Source organism: Branchiostoma lanceolatum, chromosome 8, assembly GCF_035083965.1.
Source record: "Branchiostoma lanceolatum isolate klBraLanc5 chromosome 8, klBraLanc5.hap2, whole genome shotgun sequence".
NCBI classification, from domain to species: Eukaryota; Metazoa; Chordata; class Leptocardii; order Amphioxiformes; family Branchiostomatidae; genus Branchiostoma; species Branchiostoma lanceolatum.
Window position 1 is genome coordinate 6380112 of NC_089729.1, and position 10145 is coordinate 6390256.

Below are 10145 nucleotides of genomic sequence, written 5' to 3' on the forward strand. Positions count from 1 at the left end.
ACCCCACCTCCAAGGCATCTCACAGTTTCCCTTGTCGCAGGTAAACACAGCGTAAACAATCCGCCCTTTTGTGGCGCCCTGCGTAAACTGAGGGAAACCCGAGTCGTCCGCGAAGGATGCTCGGGACGTTTCCCATTCAGCTCCCCGCCACCGACTCCCGATACTCCGCTCCACCCGACACCGCTCTCTTTTCAATACTCCCGTCTCGTATTCTCCCGCAGGGTGGGCCTAGCTTGCAATCCAGCGTGTAGTTAATTGATGCTAATTTTTTAATTGATGTCTTAACACGATGTAAACTTGGTGCTGGCGGTGTTGGGTTCTGTCCCAGGCCGGTAAGCGAGAGAGACCCTGGCGCCTCTAGGTAAAGAAACGCGGACTCCGTCGCCACGTTTCGTCCGGGAAGTTGATCGATCTTTTCTCGGCTACGTGTGGCCGGCCGCCACGTCCCGCCGCCCGCCCAGGGTCGTGTTCTACCCCCTCGGAGTGACCTGGAGCCGAGACGAAACCTTGGACGAAGTCCTTGGCACTTTGCGAGGAGAGACTTCACGCGCACAGAGCAAACAATCTCCTCCGGACGAGGCGTCGTCGGCGCCAGAACAGGTGTTGCTTGCAGAGTGGGCAAGTTTCCAAACGATATCGTCACGTAGCCACTTAGCACGACAAAATTTTCCCATTTATACCATTTGTTCATATGGGCTCTCAAAATGAGTCCCAAGTCACAAGACTGTGTTTACTAAAAGAACAAAGACCCTACGTTAGAACATGTACTTTGCGGGCGGAACAAAACATAAACTCGGAGCTCTAACGTGAAAAGAACATTAAGGTAGCCGCACAAGACCCTTAACTTCCTGTATACTGACACATTGTTAGTGTGTTAGCCGTCTTGGTTTATCCCAGCCCGTGCCCCATTGTTGAGCGCACCACTTTACATTGTTGCTATAACAGTTGAAACTTGTCGCTACAAATTCAGGGGGCAGGGGAGGGCTAGCTGAGACCCACTCTGGCACCGAGCGCAGTCGTGTTTTGGGGTGTATCAAAAGTATCGGTTTCTTTCTTTCCAAACTTTCTTTGTTTCACCATCAAAGTAACTGACTTTTAGTAAAAAAAAAAACAGACACTAAAAAGAATTGCTATGGATTGTATGGAATTAAAGTACAACCGTATGCAGTACTTCTTCGCTACTTTTAGAACCCGCCAAAGTGTCGAAAATTTCGAATGTTCTTAACAACCTATCATAAACTATTCCTTTCTGAGCAGTAGAAACAATTTGATACGTCATGTTGTAATGGTTGTTGCATGAACAGATAAGATTTTGTATGGACAGCTAAGTTTTAGAGACAGGCTTGATAAATGTTGAATTGTTAACCATTGTAAAGAAAATAGTTTGTCCTTTTTGTACGCTCCCTGGAGTCAGTAAATGGAACTCTCTCCTCCGTGCCTTTTCCTGCCAGTTCCCTTTCAGCCTCTCGGCATGCAAGTGTATCGTTTTCCCGCCTAATCTATCCCCACATCTCACTCTTCTCTCACGGGCAACCCGAACCCCACTCTCTCCGCCGACACAGCCAGGCTTTACCTGGCGTATCGGTGACTCGCTGTGATTACAAATTGGGGTACATTTGTCATACAAGACTTCCAATCAAGTGGCGCTATAGCCCAGTGTTTAGATAAGCAGCCACTTTCCCAGGCCTCTACCTGTACAAGTGCGGATACGCAGGGCTTAGGACAGGTGAATAGTTTACCGACGACTCAACCGACTTTGTAAACTACCGTCGCCGCTCTAGCTAAAGCGATCTTTACTGATCTAAAGGAAGGAAAGAATTAACCCATCGACAATTCCGCTTAGGATGTTTTTACTTGCAACAACAATAACAAAAATACTTCATTTCTTATTGTTAACACCCAATCTAATGTGGGCGTTTCCTCAATGCAAAACACGCATAGGCAGAAGCACCGAAAGCTTTTAGATCATCAATCAAAATATTGGTCTAAGTGTTTTCTTGTTTGTTACCATGGTTTAAGCACCAACTCTTACATCTATTACTAACATGCAATCAAAGCACTTGCCGACACGAGAACTACCGAGATGAAGTGGAAGTAATGCCTGGCACTACTTTGACTAATTCAATTTCTAAAGCTAATATTTGCCTCTTTTTCAAAAGACTTCTGCAACGACTTTATTGATGGACCGTTGACAGTTGGACCAAGACCTCATTGATACGCACTGCGCAAGGCCGTTAGGTTATATTCCTTAACGGTATGTCCAAGCATTTTCACAGAAATCTCTGACCCATGATGGACTGGTCATCTTGTGGCCCAAAGCGGACCCTTCGCTCCTGTCTAAAATTGTTTACAAATCTGACACCGATGAGGATGAAACCCACACCGAATACGGCTATAGAATATCGTAATCTGTCAGTTACTGCAAACCGTTTGGACGACCTGTCAATCACTGGGGGCAAAGTGGTGGAAACCAGATCGAAGGATGGATCAGCGACTTAGATGTTGTTGTTTTTGTTGTCTTTATTGTTATTACCAATAAGCCATTGTTGTCTAAATTCTAATCAGCTCCAATTAAGGGGATCATACAGGGTATTAACCTGTGTTAAGGAACTGCATCCTGTTCCAAAACACCCGAAACATGATGCAAGGAAAGGAAGATAAACCCAGAAGTTGTCATCTTACATAATACCACAACACTGTGGGTCGTGTCATGCCCATGAGGACACTGATGATTTTTGCACCAGAAAAGGAGTTTACTGCCCTCATTATGTATGACTTCGTTGAACTTATAACATTTGTGAAATACAGATTTCTGTATATCATGTGATAAAGCATTTGAGACTCAAGTTGAACTGTAACTGATTCTTTGATTCAGAATGATCTCTACCAACACAGATTAAATTTCCAGTGAAGACGCTTTATTTGTTAAAGGAAGGTGTTTTCGTAATGGGTCTGTATTCTCAGATTATGTCCGGTCTTACATTTGTCTTTTTCACCACTGTTTTTTATTTTACATCATTCAGACCTTAACACAACTTTATTTCTTTTCCTAAAAGAACGTTTACGTTTATGTCACCTTTTGGGTGTTCCAAGAAGCGTGCTTCCTTCCAAATAGTCACCTCCACCTGGAGTAGACATGATGACCTGGAGAAGACATTTCCTGATCTTTAAGAAGTCATGAGGCCAGACGATGTCTCTAACCAGGTCAAACATGCCAGAAGATCCACCTACATTTTCAAATTACGTCAGAGGTCCTTAAAAGCCTGATGATATACGGGTCACGGTGTCGCCAGGCATTGTACCTACAACACGTACGACCTCGGAGCTATGCGCATAATTTGTGTCGGAATGTCGGCGAATTTCTCCATTCACATCTAACGGGGCGGAGGGTATTCCAGTCCGCTTGGCTGGAGACTAAAAGGGAAGCCGTCGGTTTCGTTGTACAGTACCAACACGTTGGAAAGGTTAAACTATATGTGCCTGTCCCAGGCTGCCGATCAGGTTCGATAGAATTCTGAGCCAAGAATGACACAAGGTGACTACCAAGGGTTCTTCGACGAAAGACCAGGTAGCTAAATGAATAACGCTAGTAGATTTTAGAAATACCAGGTAGCTATTACATTGATATGCTATTATGTAAAAATGTAGTTATGATCCCATGGCAACCATGCTGCTGCTTATCTTGACTATAGAGAAAACGTATCTCGAAATTTAAGTTTTATTTCGCTTTCATTTCTATGGTATGATTAGATAGGTACCGTTATGCTGTTTGAGATCCTCCTATTCCATATACATATTCGTCCTAGGCTGGAAACGTTCACAACAAGTGTATCTAGATCTGGTGACTATTGTTATGAGTTTCATAACCTGGTGTCAATGATCAAAGGTTATAAATCCGCCGTCGCAAAGAATTATGGTTACATTGTGTTAAAAATTAACAGAAATAAACATCATCGTCATCAATAATGATAAATAGGCTACGAAAGGTTTAACTTTAGTCATGTTTTTTTATGAATTTGAATAAATAACGGGCCTTCTGACATTGAGATGTAACAAATTAACTTCTAACGTCAACGGACCTTCATATTTTTACATTGATACGGCATCACGAACACTGGAACTGTTGGTTTGGGCACATTTCACATCAAGTCTGCACCACAAACGGCATCAAATACGATATTTTGCCATATAAAAGGTATTGAAGACAAGCTTAAGGAGCCTTGTGGCCGCTGGCCACCACATACATGTCTGAAACCTTTACAGAACATGAATGTCAGCATTGCGTCATATGCCATGACGCTATAACTATCAGTGATGTTTGGCGGGAATGTCCGAACGCCACGGACTCGAATCCCCACAGTTGTCACCTCAACTGTTACCAGAAATGGTGCCAAATAAGTGGAAAGTGCGAATGTCCTTACTGCAGAGCCACTGTACTAAGCGGCAGCGGTACTGCAGAAGACTTCGACTTCTATAACTAATTAATTACACGCAAACGGCGTGTTGCAGAGCCACTGTACTAAGCGGCAGCGGTACGTGTATTACCACCACTACTGTAACCAGAAATGGTATGAATAGTGGAAAGATCTGCAGCGCCGCTGTACTAAGGTGCAGCGACCCTGCAGATCTTTTTGAAAAAGCCTTTCGACGTCTACGGCTGATCAAGAAAATCAAGTAAATTGAACAAAGAAAATTTAAAATGATTTTTCTTCTCCGAGACATTTAAAAATATTCCCATCAATCGTAAGCCTATGTCCACATTACAGTCCACCACGGGGTATAAAATCAAGAATACGTATTTCAGTGATAAATCGCACTTTGGTTTCTCTACTTGCAAAACTGAATAAGCAATCATGGTGATTTAGGGCATTATAACGCTTGATCGTATAGATCTACGTATGCACTATGGACCATTGATACTGTACTCATGCTCGCTTTCCAAGTACCATTTTACAAGAGGTATTTTGTCTCTATAACTGTTTTATCACGAAAGCATCTGGAAATAAAGCAAAGAAATGGAAACATGAGCTCAACGATTTTCAATTTCAAATAACGCCTATTTCAAAACGGAATACGTCATCCAGCCAGACCGTGGTGATTACCTTTATGTCAATGTATGTCAGCCGACCCTTCAAGTTGTCCCTCAAGATTGACAGTTTGGTCACGGTGGCTAACCACGGAGTCTTCGACTGACACGTCATTCCGGCAGCACTTACTGATGTATTTCCTCAACGTGACATTGATGAAGTGTCACACTAGGACACTTCTTAAAACTAAAACATCGAGTGAAATGTTTGAAATGTTCTCATGTCTAAAACGCAGTTCATTTTACATTCTAATTACAATTTATACATCTTGATCTCCTTCAACGAGAGGACTGTATAAAACCGTAAATACATTCCAAGCATTGTTAGCAGATAGCTATGTATTTCCGATCCTGATGTACAAAAGGGCATAGTCAGACTCAATGATTCAGGTAAATAGTGTTATCATGTAAAAAAGCGGTCAAACCTCAGACTGAGGACAAAACATGACTCTTTCATGTACCTTACATATAATGCTGTGGAACATAGTAGCAACTTAGACTAACTTATTCTGGAACCTTGAGGTCGATAATTAACAGGTAACTAACAATGCCGAACTATTCAATTCAAACATCTCCTGTTTGAGATACCATGTACATGTACAAAATCGGCAGACACCGTTAGGTCTAGCCACGACGAAGCGGAGAAGAATTTCCTGTCGAAGCAAGTCTTGGCATAAAGCACGGAAAAACACACTCACAACGGCACTGCATTACCCAGCGGGTCTGACAACACTGTTAACTGGTTGACTGAGTACTTCCTTTGATCCTGACTTTCAGAAAACAAATATCAGAGGCTGAGAAGAATGCGTTCCTACGCAAACCAAACCAAAACTACATTCCTTGAGCAAAAGCGAAACGCAGTAGTGTCCTCTTCACAGACTTTTTGTTCCATTCAGCGCCGTAGACTATCACTTCCGCTTAAAATTTCAACACGAACAAAATATCTTGGTATATTCTTTACCATAATGAGACATAATGGTAAACACGGAGTCGTAGTAGCGGTGAAAACTGTGAATCATGTGTGTAAATGCTTTTCTCCCATTGATGACAAGTTGGGCTATAAATAATCGGCAATTGTCTACAATGTCATTGGGGACAAATAAATAAGTTATACCTGGCGAAGACATGTCATCAGCCAAAGCTGTGTGTGGACATGATAAACAGATTGCGTCATTGCACAGAAATATAACATATCACAGGTTCTCCAGATGAATCTTTAGTCTCTACCAGGCTAACCGCGCCGGCTATAGAGAGAACATTTGCCGGGGGACTTTGGCTATCTCCGTGGCCGACTCCCTTCATACAGTTGACTCTATTTGGCCAATTTCTACTATTTTCCCAGCGACCCGAGGAGGCTGGTAGAGCCTATGAATCGTATTCTTTCCATTCTTTTTGGCGTGTGACGGTATGCATGCAACGCCCATCGAATAACATCCATCAAACAATATGTATGTATGTATGTATGTATCAGTACGAAGTAAACCATTAAACTTTACAAAGAAGTCATCTTAAATCGTTAAGTCAGGCAAAGTAATTAAGGTAATCATCCCTTCCCAACTGTAAGATAATGACAATGACAATGAGCTTTATTGTACATTCATGTCCAGCATGGGTTAAATGCATTATAATTGACTATAAGAGAATACGGAACATTTCGTATTTTTCTGTTACTACCAATTTTTTGCCGTGCCCTTCACGTCCCTGACCAAATATTCGGGATCAAGAAGTCTGAAACATTCAGTTCGTCTTGTCGTTTTTCTTTTTAGGTAACTAAAAGAAAACGTTTGGAGAAAATACTTCCATTGCTGTGACCCACAGGCTGTGACCCTACCATGTTATGCTGGGTCATGTTTATCTTACTACAAGTTTATGGCAAAATACTCTCAGGAAATCATTAGCAAAAGAATTTCTAGCTACAGACGCGCGAAACTCCAGATCCATCCTCATTCACACAACCCAGATAATTTTGACGTCTGTTTTTCAGGAGTGTGCGGATGACAATTCCGCTTAAAAGCTTTACCGATTAAAATATTTCTCTAACAAAACCTATCGACACAAATAAACAATCTCCGGTATTGTGCCGACAGTGGGACGGTACTGCGCCGTCTAGATAATGGAAGAAAAAGCAAACAATCTGACAAAGAAAATCGTGGGACTTGTTTGGGTAAACTTGATCAAGAATTTGAGCTACTGTTGAATCTGAGTTGTCGAAATGACTGCTGGTGATAGAAGAGGCGCCGTCGCTTTCCACAGTCGACATTGTTGAAAGAACGCATAGACGTAGAACTGCACAGTTTCAGGTAAACAAACATAACTAGTTATACCTGCAACGTCATGCCATTCCTTTTTTTTACTCACGATTGCCCAATGATACAAAGCACACTTGGTGTTCCTCCTGGGCTAAGTTGAATATAATTTTCGATTGAAAAATGTCTATTTACCGAACAGATGTCCTCAGTTTTAGTGGGCAGTGAACGATTTCATCTGACTCTGGGGTCAAGTCTTTCCCACCGACGAAGTAGAACGCGGTCACGGCTTGACAAACACAGAGTTTAAGAGTGCCAGGTGGTGTAGAATACCACAGGACTGAGGTAATATGGACACAACAACGGCTTGACCTTATTACTTCGGACGCTTGACAGGATGTTTCATCGTATCCACTTTATTCCATAACTCCAAATAATAACTGATGATATATCGATGGGCGGTGCCATTTATGAACTTTGCCGAGGAGTGGCTGGAAACATGTAGTTATTTACAAACTTTGAGGAAGAGAATTCTAATTGCACCGATAAAAGTGTATGGTCATGACGTTTTGCTGAATTGAAAAATAAAGGGTACTTTAAAAGTGTGAAAGCTAAAAAAACAGTCACTTGTAGAATTGATGAGTAACGAATTCCAAACGAAGAAACTAGACGTGGCGAGTATAGTATGAAACATTTTAGTAATGCATCGTAACACATAGATACCACAAACGACGTTAGAATATGTCAAGTGATTTGTGTAGATGTAGTTCAAAAAATCACAGCGTAACAAAACACGAATACATTATCATTTTATCTCCTTTGTTTAAAACAGTTATAATTGTAGCTAAAAAATAATAGTATGTTTCAGCCTTTGGGGCCGGGGGGGGGGGGCGGATTATGATGCGTCTTTTTCCGAAACAGCCGTATCATATCAGTCAACGTTATCATAAACATCCATATGGAGCGTTAACGACATGACAACGGCTGAATCTCATTAAGATTTTAATTTGACATCACATGTCAACGCCTTAGCTATGGAAAATTCACTTTCTCACAGGAGACACAAAAATATGATCTGCAACTGAGACAGACTGGCAACGGAGAGCGGAAATACACTTTGACACGGGGTGTTGACAGAAAACGAGGTGACGACAAAATTCTAAGCGTAGGTAAATTCCTACCTTGCACACACTTATCAAGGATTAGCCAATTTGCAGGATTCTACAGTTGATACATTGTTTATTGGTGATAATCAATGAAATGACATTCTATCTTATGTCCTTTATCGATGCTACCATTTCGTATGTACAGGGTATTAATGTTTGCACGTTTTTCTTTGAAAAATTCTTTTTTCATGTAGATAAACAAACGTGGCCTTTACAGCCGCTGCAGTTACTTTAATGATAGGTAACTTCTCTAGACGGGATAGATGATTTATGAAACAATTTTTGATCAGTAGTCCTACTGGTAGGTCTCCAGCAGCCGCTCACTGGCCTCCCCTGCAAAATTCAAATATCAATGACAGTACAAAATCAAACTATACTACCCTCTGTATTGAAAACGTTGGGTAGCTAAAAGAAAGTTATAAGGGGTCCATGGGCATTTTTTCATTCCCTCCACGAGAGATCTAATTTGCGCATGCGCCACCAGCGCACTGTCCACCTGCCCCCCCACACCAAGGTCATGACCAGTCAAGTGCTGTTTGGTATGGTTGGTTGTGCGCCTGTCATCGCCCCATCCCAGACGATATCCACGATAAGATAGCCGCCAATGAAACCCAGACCCCTCGGGCGACACCCCCTTCCCGTCTGGGTGGTCCGTAAATCCCAAGTTTGCTTGTTCAAGTCCCCAGCGGACTCCCAGGGGACGGCGGGAGATATTACCCAGAACGGCCGCAGCTTCTGGACAAATCACAACGCTAAACGGTTCCGGAAAGCCAAGGAAATTAATTCCTGCGGCTTTTTGCGTATGAATGGAAGAAATGATGCTAAGTTCGAGGAAACAGGACTCTTAAGGCCTCTTAAGATACTAGTATTGAAATCATCTCGCGCAAGGCTGTCATCATCATTCATCCAATGCTTTACTCTTTATCTGTGCCACTGATTAAAACATCTTATTGCGCAATATTTCAAGAAATAGATGTTGAAGATCTACAGAATCACAGCAAAATGACTAAATTCTACTTAAAAGTATCTAGTTACGGTGAAAAAAAAGTCTGCTGCTAAGAGGTCATGAATCAAAGCAGGCCGGAAATATGTTGAGAGGTGAAATCAACTCTAGTCCGATGGGAAATGAAACAATTAAAAACCGTAATAGCCCGAAATCAGCCGACTTTTGGCCTGCTCTTGATCAATCAAGTGCGTCTCCCCCTGAGATGACAGACAGGTGAATATGATAGCCACGTCTGATCCAAATATTTTGATAGCCACAAACAGATCAGTTCACGTGATCCGCGTGAAAATTCTGGCGCGCCAAAAACTCCTCCCATTCCATTTATACTAGATTTTTCCCCGTGTTGTTTTTGTACGTCGAAATTCTTGAAGTAAGTTTAATTGTCATCTAAACATCAGCAGACTGGCATCTTGCACATTATTTCGTTCATCAATGTTCCTTGGATGACCTTATCATGGCTGCCAAACAACAATAAGATTATGGCTAGTTAAGCAAGAATAATGTTAGTCATACCATTACAATTTTAACATAAAATCAATTTTTTTATTGTATGTTATTTGGTGATCTGAAATCTTATCATTCTTGGTTGATTTGATGAGCGAAGACACATTTTCATATTCTATACTTTGCGGTTAGTTGCT